The sequence below is a fragment of the Nipponia nippon genome, unplaced genomic scaffold (genome assembly GCF_047370975.1).
Source record: "Nipponia nippon isolate SJK-2023a ecotype South Korea unplaced genomic scaffold, ASM4737097v1 scaffold_5, whole genome shotgun sequence".
Classification (NCBI taxonomy): Eukaryota; Metazoa; Chordata; class Aves; order Pelecaniformes; family Threskiornithidae; genus Nipponia; species Nipponia nippon.
Genome location: NW_028262369.1, coordinates 12373332 through 12391687, shown reverse-complemented (window position 1 = coordinate 12391687; position 18356 = coordinate 12373332). Strand labels below are relative to the sequence as shown.

The 18356-nt window shown below is 39.3% G+C and overlaps 1 protein-coding gene across 10 annotated transcripts in view; it reads left to right on the top strand.

Annotated features, from left to right (window-relative positions):
- The window catches only part of CHLSN (cholesin), a 141378-nt gene that overhangs the window by 63993 nt on the left and 59029 nt on the right, over positions 1-18356 (top strand). Inside the window, exon 2 of one of the 10 annotated variants that reach the window (XM_087730469.1) lies at positions 3356-3528. The exons of the other annotated variants lie outside the window; for them this stretch is intronic. The gene's annotated coding sequence lies outside the window, so the exon portion shown is untranslated. The remainder of the gene's footprint in view (positions 1-3355; positions 3529-18356) is intronic. 10 annotated transcript variants of the gene reach the window in all.

Here is an 18356-nt window from a genome sequence, read left to right as displayed (position 1 = left end):
TTAGAACTTGCCCAGGTATTTCTTGTGCCAGACCCACAGGGCTTTGTGCTGAGACTCGGTCCTGGCCAGGCAGCTGCAAGGGGACTGAGTGAAATGGTGAACAAGGATGTTTGAAGTTTACTTTGGTGACTTATTTTTTAACTCTGCCTCATTGCAAAGTAAGCAAGTGCCAGCCTCAGTGAAGGTGGAGCCTCTTCTGTGACCTGCCAGGAAAATTAGCCCATACTTAAAACACCTGTAAACACAAGCCAGATATTTTTTTTTTTTTTCTTTGCATGTGGTAGAAGTTCAGCTGGGTAGGAGTCTGGTATGAGCGTGCAACACATACATAACCTAAGGCACTTTTTCTTTACTGCCACGAAGCAGCAGGGATCACAGAAGCCTTGGAGGTCTCCTCACATGCTTAATTTTCAGATGCAGTATACTGTTGCTATTGGCTTGATTAATATGCTGAATTAAATATGGCAGCTCCCTGTCCATGCTCCCCCAAATAGAGTTCTCACTGCTGATGGTTCTATGAAGTTAACGCACAGTTCATAATTACAAGTAACTTTGTTACTATGAAAGTTGTGTTTGAGCAGTGCAGGTTTTCATTTACAGAAGAATTTGTAGTGGTTCAGATGATAAAGTCACCATGCGTTTGAGGTGCTGATGTTTCTGACACGCTGCTACGTCTGATATGAATTGATAGACAATTTTGGTAATATTTTTTACCTACAGGAGCTAAATAAGACAAAAACGGAGTAGTTCTGTTCAATTTTGTTCAGCAATATAATGACTTTCAGAAAGTTCATCTTTTGGGAGTGCTCTATGCAGTAACTTAGACTTAGTAGAGTTAGTGAGTCAGATGAATTAAACAAATCACAACGTTAAAGCGAAAGTAGTTATTTAGGACTGTGGTTGCCAGAACATCATTTTTATGAGCTGAAGTGGTTTTGTTGAAGCATCACTATGGCATTAGTGAACTAGTGGGTGTACATTTGGGCCCTTCACACCCACGTGTAAATTGTCTATAAAGAATAGTTATTCATATAAAAGGATTTTCAGAAATATTCCTCAGTACACTTTTATCTTAAGCTGAAATGATGGTACCTTCGGAGGAGCGCAAACAGTTGGTGGTACATGATAAGGAGACTGTGGTGTGGGCAAAGATCTCCTCGTTCATCGCACAGAATGCGGCCAGTCCCCACTGACATTTCTTCTTATTTTTCAGTACTGTTGTTTTAAGCGTAGAAGTAAGATGTAATATTAATGGGATCCATTCAGGACTGTTCATTTGTGTTTTCTCTTAGTGCAAGTATTCAGCAAGTTCATATTTGGTCATAACATGTCTGAAAATGCTTTGGTAATTACTTCAAAAAAATTGAAATTGCATGTGTAAATCAGCTGAAGTAAGCAAGACTTATTTGCAAATTTTAGATTAGTTGCTTTAAATCTGCCTTTTATATGAGTGCAACTTTTAGTCCCTTTCATTACTTAATCTGATACAATTTCAGGTTGTAAGAACTTTGATGGAAAACTTTAAAAAGGTGACCACAATTGTACCAGCGCTGCAACCCTATCAATCATACATTCATTCTTCAGAACCAGTGTTTCTGGTTTGAGAAATTGAACCAGCTTTCCCTAAGGGCCCTTCGCAAACGAGCTCTGGTGAAACTTGCTGCGGTGGCTGGATGCGCCGCTGCGCTGATGGGACGGCGCGGCCTCCCTTCTGCCGAGGGTTACCGGCCTCGCAGCAGCCTCAGCAGAGGGACGTGTGTGCCTGCACTCTCACAGTCTGGTTTCCAAAACGGACTGCAACGGTCCACCCTTTTAAGGGGCGTTGCAGTGAACTCAAGCTGCTGAGACAGGTGCATGAATGTTATTTTCCTTGTGCTGGCTCCATTACTACAGGAGTGGAAACCTCCACTGGGCCAGTGGCAAACAGTCTGGGAGAGGAGCGATGGCATCTGGATTCATTGCAGCTCCTTCCTCTGCTGACAAGACTCGGGATCCTCATGTGGTTTTGGCAAAAATCCCTCAGACCTGGTAACCCAGCTAATGCAGAGAAGCTTTCCAAAAGTATTCAGAGCTTGTGATTCACTTCAGTAGCATGCCTTTTATTTATTTATTTTGAAAAGACCATGATTCTGTTTCAAAAGCATGGTTCTCTGCTAAAAACATAGGACAAGACCTGGTAGTTGCATACAAATGGGACTGATAATAATGGGCAAGGCAGGAGTATTTGTGTCTTTTGTAGTCAGTAGGCTTTTTAACTTGGGCTCCTTTATATTTGACCTGTAATTTGAATGGCCAAACTGCTGAAATTCACTGTTAGGTCATTGCTTGTGTAGATGTGTTAGAGACGTATTCTGGTGCGTCTGTGTGCATCTTTTGTCTCTGCATACTTTGGATAATTTTATTAGCTATTGTTTGAAAATGTCATTAGACATTAAATCAGTTTATTTAGCTATTGTGGGCTCATTCAAACATACAGAATACACTGCTCATGACCTTTTCCTGTTACCAGGCTTTCAGCAGCTCTTTTCTTTGCAGACCTCAGGTGGCGGGGATGGAGGAAGGGCTTTAACCCTCTGGATGTATTTTGTGAAGACTACAGGACAGGCTGAAGGCACTACAACTCACTTTGCAGCACAGGAAAGACAGGAGAGGAGATGTATAAGAAGGGAAAAAGCCCAGGGCCTTACTGTTTTCCTTAATAAATGCATGAGTGCAGTCTCCCCACCCTTCAGCCCTCTAAAAAAGATGTAAAGCAGCAAGATTGCATGCTCAAGACTGTGGCTAGCTAGCAGGATTTCATAGCTAGCTGACCATGAAGCGCTCCTAGCTTCTAAAATCTGCTCGACTGAACATTACTTCTTGAAGCCTTCCAGATTTTGGTGAAAAGTCTTGCACAAAAATCTTCTAAGATGAGGTTGCATGGTTGAAGAAGTATTTCTTTTAAAGGATGTGGAGAATGGAAATGGAGTTAAAACATAATTTCCTCTAGCTGTCCATTTTACTGTTGCCAATCTTGTTCTATGTTTGTTTGAAAATACAATTTATTAATAAATCTTTACCCCAACAGGTATTTTGATAGCATAAATCCATTGTATTTGTTGTTAATAGCAAATTTTAAAGGGAAGAAAAAAACTGAGGAAGAATGCAACAAAAATGATGACCTCAGTGAATAAAAATTGGACTGTTTGTACTATGAGAAAATGAGATAATTATGGCTATAAAATCCTGTGCTCAAAGAATGAAAATAAACAGCACACATGCTATGTGGAAATGGGAGAGAGCCATTACATTAGGACAGATTCACTGAAATCTTTTCTCCATAATAATACTTAATAATGTGTGGATATTTTTTTAGTTAAGGACTAAAGCTGTCCTGGAGAGTGTTTCTGGAGTTTGGCAGAAGTGCAAGAGGATGGTTTACAAACATTCCACACCAGGAAAATATTTGGAAACCAGTAATGTGGCATTTGGCCACTACTATTATAAGCAGCATTAGATGCATTTTTTCTTGCATTACAGCCATGGCAGGTAAGTGGTCCATTTGTCTGTTAACAAATGAAGATTTCCTAGCCAGTCTACTTTGCAGTCATTCCACATAAAATTTAATTTTAGGTTTACTCTCCTTTTAAATCTGCAAAGTAGTTAGAGCCACTGTGGAGTTTGACTCTTTTTTTCTAGATTTTAGAATGAATTTTTCCTTTAAGCGATAGCTAAATGGTTTTCTTAAATTGTTTGTGTGTTACACGAGCCATATCAGATCAGTCTATAAGTTCTGTATTTTCTCCAGAGTGTCTGAAATCCTACTACAAAGAGTACTTGCATCTTAGAGTCTGACACCAAGTAGAAATAAAAGGCTGAAATAATAACGCCACTAGCTTGCTTTAATTAATTGTATGTTTCTGTACTTAAGCTTGAAGGGTGGAAAGTATCGCTTTAAAGACTGCCTACAAAACTGGTGGATGAGCAGCCACTTAGGGTGCCACTTCAAAGAGAAACGCCCAAAAGAGCAACAGAAGGGAAGCTGCTTTTGAATTCTCCCAGTTCCTCCTGGCAGCCTGGAGCTCGCAAAGGAAAACAACCCAGAAATGGCTGGTTTAGTTTGTGTTAGTTACATAACCAGCTCCCAGCAGATAAAACCAGAGGTGGAGCAGCCATGCAAAGATCCACTTAATAACCTGTGCCTGGCATTCCTGCTAGAAGAATCTTCCCTGACTTCAGTAGTTTTCCCTTCCTGCATAAGGGCGATTCCTCACGCTGTCTCCAGACAAGAAACTGATAGAATTCAGGAGCCAGCTGTAGCGCTCTGTCGCATTGGCGCATGTTTGAGATTCAAGCCTTTGCGGTTACTCCAGATTTACACCTTATTGCTGAAGCAGTCAAACAGATCTTGGTTTCAACCACGTTTTACTTTTTCGAATCCTCTGCATGCAATATGGCTGTAGTTAATACTAAAGAAGTAGAAAAAAGTATCTGAAAACGGAAACCTGATTTTTACAAGAGTGCTTAGTCTTTCCTGTAGGATCAATTGAAGCTCCAAGAACTGTGCTTTCACGCTAGTAATGATCCTATGCTATTTTTAAACTTTGCCTTTGCAGTCACGCTGTAGCAGCTTCCATTAACCAGCCTCTGAGATGCAGGCTGGTACTTTGTTCCTGTAGGTGACAGCTCCAGCTGCTCAGCATCCTTTCTTTTGGCCTTGTGCTCTTTGCCTCCCTGTCCGTGTTAGCCATCCTCCCAGCTACCCGCTACGCTACATCCTATGCATTGACCTAGTCAGCTGGTGGATTGCTGTCTCTATCTCCCTCGTTATTGCCTTCCCACAGGTCTACTAATGGCCTTGGCTTTGGGACTCCAGTTTGTGATTTACTAGTTCCCAAATTCTGGAATTACATGTGTGCTCTTTCATTGTCTTCAGGTGTCAGCTGTAACACCACTGCAGAGATGTTAAAGTATAGTGCCATCATTTAAAGGACAATGAGGAGACCTGTTTGAGCGTGGCTATTACTGATGATATAATAGGTAAAAAGGATCGAGAGAATTTATGCATTTGGCAGTTCTAACCATTTTTTTACACTTACTTTATGTGAAATCAGACCTGGAAAGGAGGGACTTGTAATAAGTATGAAATTCTAAATATGTCGCCTGTGCCCAACTTCTACAAACTTTATTATCATTACCTCTATAAGAATTAAAAGTCAGTTCATGTAGTCCAGAGCAGCAAATATTGTCAGACAACGTGTAATGGAAATTTATAAGAGCCAATATTTAACATCTTGAAATGAGAAGCATCCAGGATAATTTTTTAATCACTTCACTTGAATTCAGTATACATTACAACAAAATATGAAGGTAAATATTAAGGTATTTTCATCAGATGGTTTTAAATTAATCTTTGGATTTCCTTTAAAAAAAGAAAATAAAGAACCTTTGAGTAATGGAGAAACAGGGTACTCTTCATATTGCTATTACGCTAAAGTATGACACTGAGAGAAAAATTACTTAGAAATAATTCCATTTCTGTGTTTAAAGCTCTGGTTATTTGAGTCCAGAATGCTTTTAAATTATCTGTTTTAGGCCTTGATACTGCAAATTAACTTTGGATAGTTAGATGCATATATAGAGGCAGGACGAAACCCCACTGAAATTAATAGGTCTGGTGTGGCCTGGGGTTCTGTCTTGTAGGGCTGTTTGCAGTTCTTTTGTTTATTTTTGAAGTGTTTTAGAATGCTTTTTCCAACTAAATATATGATGTTCCATATATGACAGATGAGTAGTACCGAACTTCAAACCATCCGACAAAGTAGCTTTCCTTTGCTTTGTTTAGGAAGATCTCTTTGATTGTGTTTGTATTTAAAGTGCGCTGCTGGGTAATCATGGAACATGTATCTGTTTAAACCAAATTCAAAGAGTATCACGAACTGACACCTGCTTAAGTCTTTAATTAAAAAGTGGCTTAATCTCAAACAATCTCTACATACATAAGCAGAAAGTATCTGTGTTTAATGTGTACTTTGAACTGCCATTCATTTAGAAATCAAAGATTTGTAAATGAAACACAGCATGCCAGACATGATGATGTTTGACTGGAATCCCTTCTTGTTGGCATATTCTAGTTTACCTGATGCTGTCAGCCCCTGGGAATACATTCTTATTAAAAATTATGTATAGAGGGAAAATATAAAAAGAAGGCTACCTTAAAAAAAGTGTGTGTATCAACAATATAAAAAACATATTTAAAATAGGCAAATATATGCAGTGGGACATGTAGTGGAGAATTGCTCCTTGTTGGAAGGGTCAGCAGAGGGAATACTGTTTGTATTTCCAGATGTATATACCTTATAGAAAGAGATGTATTTTCTGTATTTTTCCCAACTGTGTGAATTTTGCTGGGATAATATGTCTTAAATTTAAGGACTGATCTTAGTTTAGTTAATGTTCATTAATGTTAGTTTATAGCCTTTCTCAGATCTATCAGCTTTCCTCCTCCAAAAGACCTCCTCAGTGTTCTTGAAACAAATGTATAGACAATCTTGTATTTTTTTTATTGGCAGCTGGGGTGGTAAATGGCAATAAGTGATAATAAGCATCAATTTTAACTATTGAAGAAAAAAAGAAAGAAGAGCAGCCTCTTCAGTTTTTGCAGATCCAGTTTCAGTTATCCTTACCCACTGGTGGCATCTATAACAAATTCCAGCATAACAGTATGTCTGATCTCACCTCTGCTATCCTTGTAATCAACTTTAACATGTTGTTTGAGAAACAGCAACCTCTCTCCCAAATAGAAAATATTAGTAACGATTCTTTTTGCAATGAACATGGTCTCCTCTGCCAGGAAGGGAGACTGAAACTTTGTAAGGGAAAGATGAACAAAGCCCTTAATTTGTGAGAGGAAGGGTGCTGGTAGGGAGAGAGAGAATGAAGGTTTATAATAATACAGAAATTAGTGTGAAGGGGACATAGCTCTTAGCAGGAAGGAGATTGAGGGCAAGCTGGAGGCATAAACCTCTATGGTGATAAATGGAGAGGACTAAATTATGAAGGAGACATGGATAATGAAAGGAGCCCCTGGCATGGCTATGGATGGGAAGGTGGCACATGTACCAAGCCAATGGTGTGGAACAGGGGGATGCGAGGGGATCCCTAGTACGTGCAGTGAGCTTGGCTTGCATGAACTTAGAAGTGTGTAACCCTCTTGACATGCTCACCTTGTCTACCTTCAGTCATTGCAGAGTCTGTGTTGTGTATGTGTTGAGTTATATTCCTAGCAAAGATGTGTGGAAATGCATCCGGAAAGGAGGTGAACATTCCTTGAAAACATTTCAGAGCTGATGTTTGAGAGTGCAGTGTTAAAGGCATTTCTTTTGACCTCCTGCAGAGCTCACCAAACTAGTTTTGGGTAAGACAAGACAGCACAAAGAACTTTGACTTCATTTAAATGTGGGTAGTTGAACTTTTAGGATGGAGACTTAAATTCTGAAATGTTAGGTGTTTGGGTTTTTTTTATTTTAGAAACTTCCTTTTCACCTTATTATGGTTTCTTTATATTGCTAGTTTTAAAATATTTGGGATATTGTTTGGGTCACTGTTACCTGCTGTTTCTAAGTACCTTTGTGCTTGCTGGAGACAATTTATACCATGATACAAAGAATCCAATGTGGCAATCAAAGGATCATGGTACTTCACCCTAGGAAAGATTAGACCTAGCATCTCTGCAAGCTGCATTCAGGGAAAGACAGCTGAGGTAATTTAAAAAAAAAAAAAAAAAAGTCTTTTAACTATGGCACAGGTATTTCACTATGAAGTTTATTGATGGCTGTTGTCATTGCATGTCCAAAACTCATTAAGGTAAATATTTATTTGCTCTCTTTTCTCCTGTCTGAATTTTGCTTCAAAAATCTATAGCCACCAGAGGAAGATTTCAATTAAGATTTCACTTAAGAAATTGGGAGTCTGAGGTTAAAGGCTCTCCACAGCTGTTTTTCTATGATTACTTAAAAAAGTTATTGCAGCACAGTATTAGCAAACCAATATGTGTATGATTATAATAGGTGGCAGGGAAAAAATAAAAAGACAGTCTGAATAAATTCCGGATGTATTCTGTTTCTGGCATTTAAAAGCTTAACTATTTTTTACTGGACTGAATCAACCATAGAATAATTCAGGTTGGAAGGGTCCTCAGGAGGTCATCTATCCAAATTCCTGCCCAAAGCAGAGTCAGCTATGAAATCAGACCAGATCCTTAAAAATTCTGAGAACGGAGACTGTGCAACCTCTGGATAACCTGTTTCAATGCTTGATTGTCCTAATGGGTTAAAAAAAAAAAAAAATCCCTTATATGTTGGGATCCATCTGTTTTTCAACTTAAGCTCATTGTCTTTTTTCATCCCACCATGCATTGGTATAAAGAGCTGCAATCAGTCTTCTCAGTAAGCCTCTTGTAGGTACAACATGGTGGTGGTTAGATCCACCCAAACCCTTCTCTTCTCCAAGAAGAGCAACTGAGCAAGCCCAGTTCCTTCAACCTCTCCTCACAGGGCAGGTGTTCGTGCCCCCTGGCTATCTTGGTGTCCCTCCGTTCAACTTGCTCCAGTTTATCAAACGCTTGCTTGTATTGGGGGGCCCAAAACTATACAAAGGAGTATCAGGTTGCTCTTTATGCAAAAAAAGACCTTTTTATAATTCTGTTATGTGGAGGCTTAGGGAGGTTTTCATATGTTTTGTATCTGGCTGATGGGATCAAACTATTTTTGTTGAGTGTCTTGCAGGTGTATACCTTACAGGAGTCTTTTCTAGGCCAACTTTAGGTTTTGGGATAATGGACTTTTTATTTTTTTTTTTAACAATGGCACCTAAAAGGAAGGCTGTCCGTGGAGCTGCATACATGTAATGAGTTTATGATGAGCCTTTGGAGAAGAATTTAAACTAGAAGCTTGTCTTGCTGTGGCTGATACCTCACTCAATATATCCTTTCTGTCTTTATACATAGACTCTGAGATTAGTGTAGTTGAGTATATTGAAAGTAACAGAAAACAGACACAGAAAAATTGTTGCATGTTTAAAAAAAATCATAAAATGAAAGAGGAAGTGCATCATTTATTATAACACCATGTAGACTAATGAAAAACATACTGCAGGCTGGAAATTTGTTAAGAGCTGAACTCAAAAAGTTTCCATTCCCAAAAATGCCTTGGGGCCTCTGGCTGTAAGCTTGTGGCTAAAGAGGCCCTATGGTAAACTGACATAAAAAATAACTACGCCATAAACATTCAGCTCCTGTTTCACAATAGTTGGAAATAAGTTTTTAAAAAGTGTTACCTATTGATACTGACTGTACTTTGTCAAAGCAAAAGGGAGGCAGTGCATTTATGACTAGAATATTAAACTGGGAATTAAACACTGGGGAGGTGGGCACTGGGTGCAAAAATGTTACTTTCATTGTACATAGGAGAAAATGAAAAAGATGAAGTGACTTGCTGAGAGCAACAGAGCAGCACTGGGTACCGGCAGAGCTGGTATTAACATTAAATGATTCCTGGCTTCCAGTCCTTTGCTCATTAACTAGAGCGGGGTGAACAGCGCACCTACTCCCCGCCCCTCTGAGCAGGTGCCAACCCTCGCACTCAAGCACATTCTTCAGGCTGCAGGCAAATACACCCTCAGAGTATTGATGGTGTTTGTACCATCAGTGCTCAGATGAATGGTACTGGCCGCTTAGAGAAGACTGAGTTTTGTGTCTCCTTTTCCTCTGTTTGTCTTTCTTAAAGATGCATCTTTCCTGCAGAGTTAGCCCAAGCTGATTGACTAGGCATTGGCTTTGCCTTTCTCCTCCTCCCTGATCGGCCCTTGTCACTGTATGAAAATCATTAATGTGGGCTTTCAGGCAGTTTTAACTGTCATGACGACCTGGTGGTAGAGGTGGCGGGGAGAGCGTCACAGCCTCGATTCCTTCTTCACATGGGTTGGCAAGCAGCTTGCAGAAATAACGCCAGTTAAACCTTCCGAGTGTTGATGTTCCTCCGGTCTGTTTCTGCAGTTCCCCCAGATGACAGAGGTTCCCCTGCCTGGCAAGGAGCCCTGGAGTGCCTCAAGATCATGAGACACTTCATGAAGTCCAGATGTCACAAACCTATAAAGACGTAGTAAATTGGATGTGTCTTTGTATGAGACTACTTAGGTGGCTGGTTTGTGGCCTTTGAGAAGGAGGATGATCTGGGAGTAGATATTGCTTGCCTTGGTTAACTCTTCAGTAAGGACTTAGTAAATTTTTCCAGTACCTTTTCACAGAAGTAAATAGCAGGTCTAGAAGTCCCAATTTTGGTCAATATTTTCACTGTTGTACATTGTGGAAATAAACATATACAATAATAGTCACACTGTATTGCTATAGCTGTACTTACGTGAGGTGGAGCCCAGGAGAATGTCAGTCTGACTGAGCCACTGGGAGGAGAAAAAGAAAGAAAGAAAAAGTGAAAAAATTGTTCATAGGTGGCTGAAAGAAATTAAAAGAAAATTTAATCAATTCTGATAAATACAGATCACTTTCATGTTTTTTGTCTTACTTTTTGTCTTACACTGTACCATGCTCTGTGTAGCATGTACAATACACAATGTTTTCATCCAGTGATTAGATCATCTGTAACATAATTGTTCATGATGTTTGGTGTTGAATTGCTGCCTGTACTGACTTGACTGTAGTTGAAAAGTTAACAGAATTAATGTGTTACAGTGGCGCTGATGGTTTTATTTACATTTGTGAGGTGAATTGAGGATCTTGAATAAAAGCTGTAGACCGATCTAAAAATAGAAACAAACCTTCCTTCTCCTCATGCAAGATGTCATGCTTGGTGGGTTAAAACTGACACGTAACAGTCCTGATCTGAAATACTTGTCGCGTAATATGATACTACGATAAATGTCAGTTTGGTTTGTTATTGTAAAAAGTAGTGGTTTTGGCATACTGTGTTACGCTAATTTGCTTTGGTTACTGAATATATATTTGTTACTTTGCACACTGTGGGGAAAAAATAAGGAGAGCAAGTATATTTTATTAAATTATAAAATGAAAAGTATAATATATCTGACCACTCCAAATTCGTAACCAGTATTTCAATATGCAGATGTAACTTATCCAAAGGAGAAGAAAAATGAAGTAAAGCACTAATTTCCCTATGTCTTGCAGTAAAACAAAACAAACCAAAACCAAACCACATATATATTGGCATTAAAGAGGTTTAAGTGTTTTAGCTTAGATAATGATTGAACAGCAATATTTGGAGAGCAAGATAACTTTTAAAAATAGATGAGTTTTCCCCTAAAAAGAAACATTAACTAGTTCAAGGGTACTTAATTATGACTGAATTTTGTGGTAAGCAGAATACTTTATTTGGGAAAAAATGGTTTAAGATAGCCGCCCGTGCCACTTCATTCTTCTTGTGTTAAAGTTTTATTGAGAGATGCAGTAATGGTCTGTAAAAGATCTGATCTCTTTCTGGCGCATGTTTTTCCTTCCCCTTTTCTCAACTGTTAGCACTGGTTCTGGTCTTTACTACCGTGTGTTACAGTCAGAGCGACCCAGCTCCCCTGCTCCGCTTGGCCTCTCTTTGTCCTCTGCTTCACATATTGTGGCTGACGTTTAAGGACCCAAGAAAAATAAGTAGTGCAACCAGTATTTTGCTTGCAATTTTAGTTTCATAATTTGATGAAGAATAGTAAATAGAAGCACAAACTGCTATTATTACGTGGTCTTGATCTTAAGAGAAAGGGATTTCTGTGTATCTGCCATGGCTAACTTGTATTTGTGATGTGTCGCACAGGTGGAAATCACCTAACACCAACTGTAGTGGCCTTGAACTATGCTATAGTGGCTGGCTGTGTGGTCACAGACTCTGGCTGGCATCTCTTCTCAAGAACAAAAATGAATGTGTCACTAATTCATGTGAAGAAACAGCGGATCTTCTGTTTATACTTTCACACAAATTTAAGCCGCGTTGAAGGTCCTACTAGGACAGCTGCCCCGTGTGTTAGGGTAGAAAATGTATGTGGAGAGCTCTTTTCCTCTGTGTTTGTTAGGTGGGAAGGAGGATTTAAATAGTTAGTGGTGGATGTAAAAAGGCCTGGCTCTCATTGCTGAAGTCCCACCTGTGGCAGAGCTGTAATACTTTCTGGAGCTCTGGGAGCTCCAGCCATGTAGGGACAGGCCATAGGAGATGACTTCTCCTGACTAATGCAGTCCTTCAGTGCCTTAGTTGTGGCCTGTGGCCTCATATCCATGGATGTATGGATATGACTAGAATTAGACATGTGAATTGTTGTGAATTCAGCTGGCTAAGTTGCACAAACTTATTTATATGCACGGCAAGGTGCAATACTGAGATCTGTGTTCCGAGGACTGCTGTCGTGTGCTCGTGGAGCTCTTAGGGGTGGGCTGGAGAAAGGTTCTGTCCACAGTCGTCACCCAGCAGTTACCCAAGAGAAGCTTTGCTACTGCTGACCTACTCCACATTCACAAGGATTATGTGTATCTCGTTGCTTTCCTCCTTAGTGACTCAGTAGCTCTTCTGGATTGATTTGATTTTCTTGCTTTCCGATCCTTGTTGAAGTACAGTTTCTTTTCTGTAGTAAACAATGTTCCAGGAATGATTAAATCACAACATGAATTGTAACTGAAATGCTGAGCTATACACACTGCTCTTCACATCTATGGATGATGTGGAGATGAATAACAAGTTTTGTAGTGACAGGCTTAACGTGGGTTTGCAGTTTTGCTGGGAGCTGAACCCATTATTTTTCATCTTTTAATGTAAGCAACTTGAGTGGAATAACAAGCTGGTTAATCAGTTTGAAGTGAAGTTGTAGCATGGACAGAATGAGCATAGTAAGCTATCTAGAAAGATAGCTTAAAGAATGGAGTATGTTTTCAAATGTCATATGTAATGTATAATTTTATTCGTGAGGCCCGTATTTTATATTCTAACAAATATAAATCATATATCATGTTAATCATATACAATTCTGAATCACAACATAAAATTTTGCAGTGCTATAATTAAGAAAAATGAAAGAGATAAGGAGTAGCAGCTGTATAGCTAATGAAGTAGTTAATTTCAACTTGTGTTTTAGACCATTAAGTACTATAAAGCAAAAAGCATTGTGTTGCCAGCACAAACCAAAGGAAGGCAGTTAACTACCACTCCCTTCCCCGGACCGGCATTGCTGGCGATACTGTAGAGCTCAGGCTTCACTAAAATTGATTCATTAGTTCAGGCAGTAGTGTGCACTAGAAACGTGGAAGAAGATGTAAATCATCGTTGCAGATTGTCTTTTAGCAAGGAAAATCTTTTGTATTCTGCATGTGAATATAAATTTTTGTCTATGAAAATGTTTTTATCCTTTCAGGTTGGAATACATTTTATAAACTTATTTAACAGTTTGAGAGCCAAGAGTTCAGGTCGTCTTTTCTGTCTGTCAGGGCTCTCCAGAGGCTGAGATCTGCAGGCCATCCAATACATCTTTGCTCACATTGTAGTTTGGTTTTTTTTTTAACAAGTCTGAAACATTTTCCTTGTGTGGTTTTGCAACCCCATATTTTTTTTTTTCCAAACAGCATGAGTCCTATCACTAGATCAAATTTAGAATTCACTGCTTCCAACAATTGTCTAATGCATCCACATGTTTACACAGCGTGACATTGGCATCCAGATAGTGTCGTCAAAGACTCCAATCAGTACTACTGTTTCATGCTTCCTCCCTACTTAAAAAAAAAAAAAAAAAGCTATAGGCGCAGTTATTGTCGTGTTCAGGGAAGCAGTGAATGGTCCCTCTGCTTCAGCCACCAGTATCGTCTCACAAAATTTAGAAAACAAACTTTTTTCATCTGTTATAAATGAAAACGTCAACTCTCAAGTATTTTATCAATGCTTAATGTATCAATAAGTAGATCTTAAAATGCTACTGAATGGGAGACTGGAAAATAACATTTCCAGATCCAGTTCTTTTTCTGTCCTGAGTTTCCCAGACTGAATGAAAACTTTTATCCACCTGTGCCCCTGCCACCAGCATGAGTACCGCTGCCTTGCTAAAGCTCCCAGCTACTTCTCCCTGCCGCTGTATCTGTCTTTGTGTTGGCCTAAACATTTGCATAGCCTTATGGTGAATCAACTCGCCAAACTGATGTGTCTGAAAACTAACCTACCAAGCGGCAGGCTCAGTCACTTGGCACTTGCGTAGCATGGGAAGACCTTTTGTAATTAACTTGCCCATGTATTCTGCAAAGTGTTTAATTCCTGTTCTCTGTGATTGGATGTAAATAAATCAGTAGCAATTACTTGGCAGCAACCTTCCACAGTCGTTTGCTCTGAAGAAACTTAGTTCCTGGTAGCATTAAGTGAAGGAAGGGGGGTTTGGCTAGGACACCAAAACCTTTCCTTTTTTTTAATGCTCTCATGGGATCTTTCACTTCCACACAAGCAACTGCCTGAACTGGCCAAGTGGTCTTAATTTAACGCTGCTTTATGAACACTACTTGTCCCAGCTGCAGGATGTCATAACCTCTATTTCCTTAGCTTAGATTTGAAATCTGGAGCCATATGATTCAGATGAACCACAACTGCCCTCGCTTTAACTTGGTGTATTTGTTTTGAAAATACCGTTGTTTGCTCCAAGTTTAGCTCCTAAGCAAATTAAGCTGATTTGCACTGGTAAATTGGGAGTACTTACCAGCTTGATTTGAAAAGAAAAAAAAACCTGCAAAGAAAGCTGAAGTAATTTTTAACTCATGAGTGCCAATGAAAATACTTCATTAGCAGAAACTTAAAAACACGGAAGTGTTTTTTTAATAAAAAATGATAGATTGTCCCTAAAATAAGTGTAACTCTGATGCAAAAATAATTTCTTACAAAAATAATTGCGTGTTGTACAGTATTTCAGTGAAGGACAGTGAGCTCCCAAAAAACTGTTGCTGCAGGCAGGTTTCAGAACGGAGGATGATGAGCAGAACTTGGTTGGCTTTGCATTCAAAATTTGATTTTCTGTGGGATCCTGTCCTTATGCAGCTTGGAAACAAGCTTTTGGATTTGAAGTAAAGCCAACTGGATTTGTAAGGATGCTTATCTTATTCTCTGGCCTTGTTCAAATTACCAGAAAATATTGGGGCTGACAAGCCTAACTTGATATGCTTCTCAATTAATATTTTTATGCTAGATTACAGTACACATAGATATGCACAAATGTGAGATTTGTAGTCACTTAGGCTTCTCTAATATTTTTATGCTAGATTACAGTACACAGAGATATGCACAAATGTGAGATTTGTGGTCTCTTAGGCGGTATATGTAAGTGGCAGATGCTTGCTGCCTTCGCCACTGTGTCGTAGCCATGTATGTCTGCTCTCCGCAAATAAAGTCACTGCAAATATTAGTGTCGGAGTTTTCTCTGACAAGACAACTTTAATATGGCACTAAACTTTAGAGTTCTAGTACAATGTGTGTCAGCTCCTCTCAACTACCTGTTCTTTTCGGCATTCTGTCTCCCGTTGAAACGTATGTGCTTATCAGTTGAGCAGGGGATTATTTGTTGGTTTTTAATTTTTTTTTTTTTTTAAGAGTAACTTAATCCGGAGTAAGTAGGCAGAATGAATGCTGTGCCACATCCTTTCTGAAGATATTTGATGACATGCTTTAAAAATATAAAATTAAAAAAAAAACAAAACCATGAAAAAACAGTCTTTGCTGTGACTGTAGCTTGCTTTTTTAAAAAAAAAACCAAACCAAACAAAAAAAGCCAAAACCAAAAAACCCAAAACAAACTGCAAAACCCCACTTTTATTAAAACAATTGAGACATAGGCTAAAAAATCAAAAATCACCCAAGAGGCTCTGGGTGTTTACTGCAACACTGAAGGTCAGTCTAAATCTCCAGTATGTCCTATGAGGTTTTTGTCATTACTCCTTACATAAAGTAAAGATGTATTTACAAGCTCTAATTTGTAGAAATCTTTTGCAATTAAGCTTATAAACTTCATAATCTAATTACATTCTTTACTTTCACTTTTTATAGTTGCCAGTTTGCAGTGGTATTTGGTAAATTTTCTTATTTATTTATTCATAAATGCTCAGAGAGACTAAACAGACAGTTTGAGGGCTGGGATACTTTCTCAAATGTGTTTTAGAGCCATTGATCAATCAGTGAACTGCTTCTGCAGTCTGAAATATAAGTAGCCCCAGCAGCACCTGCTAGTACAGCATGTACAGGGTGCTAAGTCTGGCAAATCAAGATTTTTGTTCAGCTGCAGGTGGATCAGTCTTAGGGCATTTGCAGAGTTGCTTCTAATTGTCAGACGTATCTTACAGAGTGGAAAAGTATTGAGGAAATTGCATTCAAATACTGAAAATGGCCTTACAATTAAGATGCAATTTCACTTGATGGATTTATGCAATTCTACTTGCTGCCAAACTGCATGGACTGAGTGAGTTTTTTCTTCCTCCTTCTATTTCCCCTTTCTCCCGGGGTAATGCAGTATACTGGTTCTGAGTTTGGTGTAAGCCAGTGCAGCTATTCCAGATTTAAAAGCTGTTTTTGGTGTCTGAAGGCAATGCTATGGTCCAGGGGCATGATCTGAATTCCTTAGCAGTGGTTACATGATCAGCTGGAGCAATTTCTTGCACTTCACCATCCATTCTTCTTTGACCATGGCCGCTGAAAATTATGCGCCATGAGATTTAGCCCGTCCCATTTTCTGTTTTGTGCAATGTCGCAACCTTGTAGGCTGATCTGATTTTATTTATATTCACACACATACACACACACAGAGCTTACATTTCTCATGTCTCTTTAAGTCAGACCTGCAGAGCTCACAGCTCGAAGAGTGCTTTCTCTAACCTCCTGGCAGCTGAGAGGCAGCGGGTGCTGTTGGGCTAAATGGCACCGTTGCTGGCCAAGCAGCTCCCCGGAAGGCAACGTGTGTGCCTCCTGGCTTGCCAGCTGATTTGAACATGGGCATTTTCTTGCCAAGCAGCTGGCCCATCTGAACCTGACCACCTCCTGACAAGCTGCAGCTGGGATGGCTGCATTGCCTCCCTTTCTGGTATATGCCTGATGGCATGTGATTATTTCTCAGCTAACCTGCTACTGGGACAGATAGCAACAGAAGAGAGCCGTCTTTGTGTCTTTTATTAGTAGTCGGTATTATTAGGGGTAAGGATTGTAGAAGGGAGGCAGAAGAAAGGACGGCGAGTGCTGTAGTGCTCGTGAATGGAGAAGCTGGCGTGGGTTGAATGTGCTGTTATCAAAGAAAAGAATGGGATTTTGCAACGAGGAGAAAGTGGTGTGGTTGATATTGCTACATGACAGTTCTCAGTGGCCTACCCATTTGTTTTGACATAAATACCTACTCTCAAGCTGTGCGGAGGCATGAAGACTAGACACATACCTTCAGATGTGTGGTCTTCAGGGTTTGTTATTACTCTTTGAAGCTTAAGCTTGATGTTTTAATATTTTGTCTGGAGACTTAAGCGTTTAGATTTATAGTTCTGCCCTTTTAGCCATTTCCCTGATTTACCTTGCAGAGTAAACGTGCTTTCATTCAGTTTTCCAGACTTCCTTTTCCTTCTCTTTGCTGTTGGCTTAATTTTGAGATATGATATTCAAGTGAGAGGTAAGTGTCTCTTTGGCAGTGAAAGAAAAAAACAGCTAAGGATTTGAGTGAGCTAACTATTTTCTCTGTTTATAAGCAACAGCTTATTTTTCAGTATTCTGCAAGTCCTCAAACACAGGTCCAGCCAAAGGCACTGACTTCAACAGCAGCAGTGCTCAGGAGAACGTGCTCAGGTTTTCTGGCAGTGCTTACAAGCCACTTAGAAAAAACAGGCATATTGCATGTAGAGAGTGCCTCACAGTTTAGAAAGCACTGCTTAAGACAAATTTCTAAGGAATTTCTTTTTGTGGTTATAGTTATCCGTTTTCATTTCACCTACAGTGGGCCCAGTTTCCTCAGTGTTTGATATCTAGGATCTTAACATCAAATCTGTAATTAATGCAGCTGCATTTAGAGACTAAGATATTTGCAGTGTTTATAGCAATAATTCACTGTGTTGCACAGCATGGAACTCGGCATATTTTAAACATTCTCCACTTGTGCATGTACAGATTTTTATAGTTGAATTAAGAATTTATAACATGCTGGGTCTCATATTCCAAGTCTGTCTGTTTCTAAAGCTATACACAGAACTTGGACTAGGTCATAAATTTCTGTAGATGAAATGAAGGCTGATTAGAATTTTAATATTAAGGAAGGAAATGGCCTTGGGTAGTGCACTACGGAGCAGAACAGGCCTTCTGTTGATACACAAGAGTATTACTGTT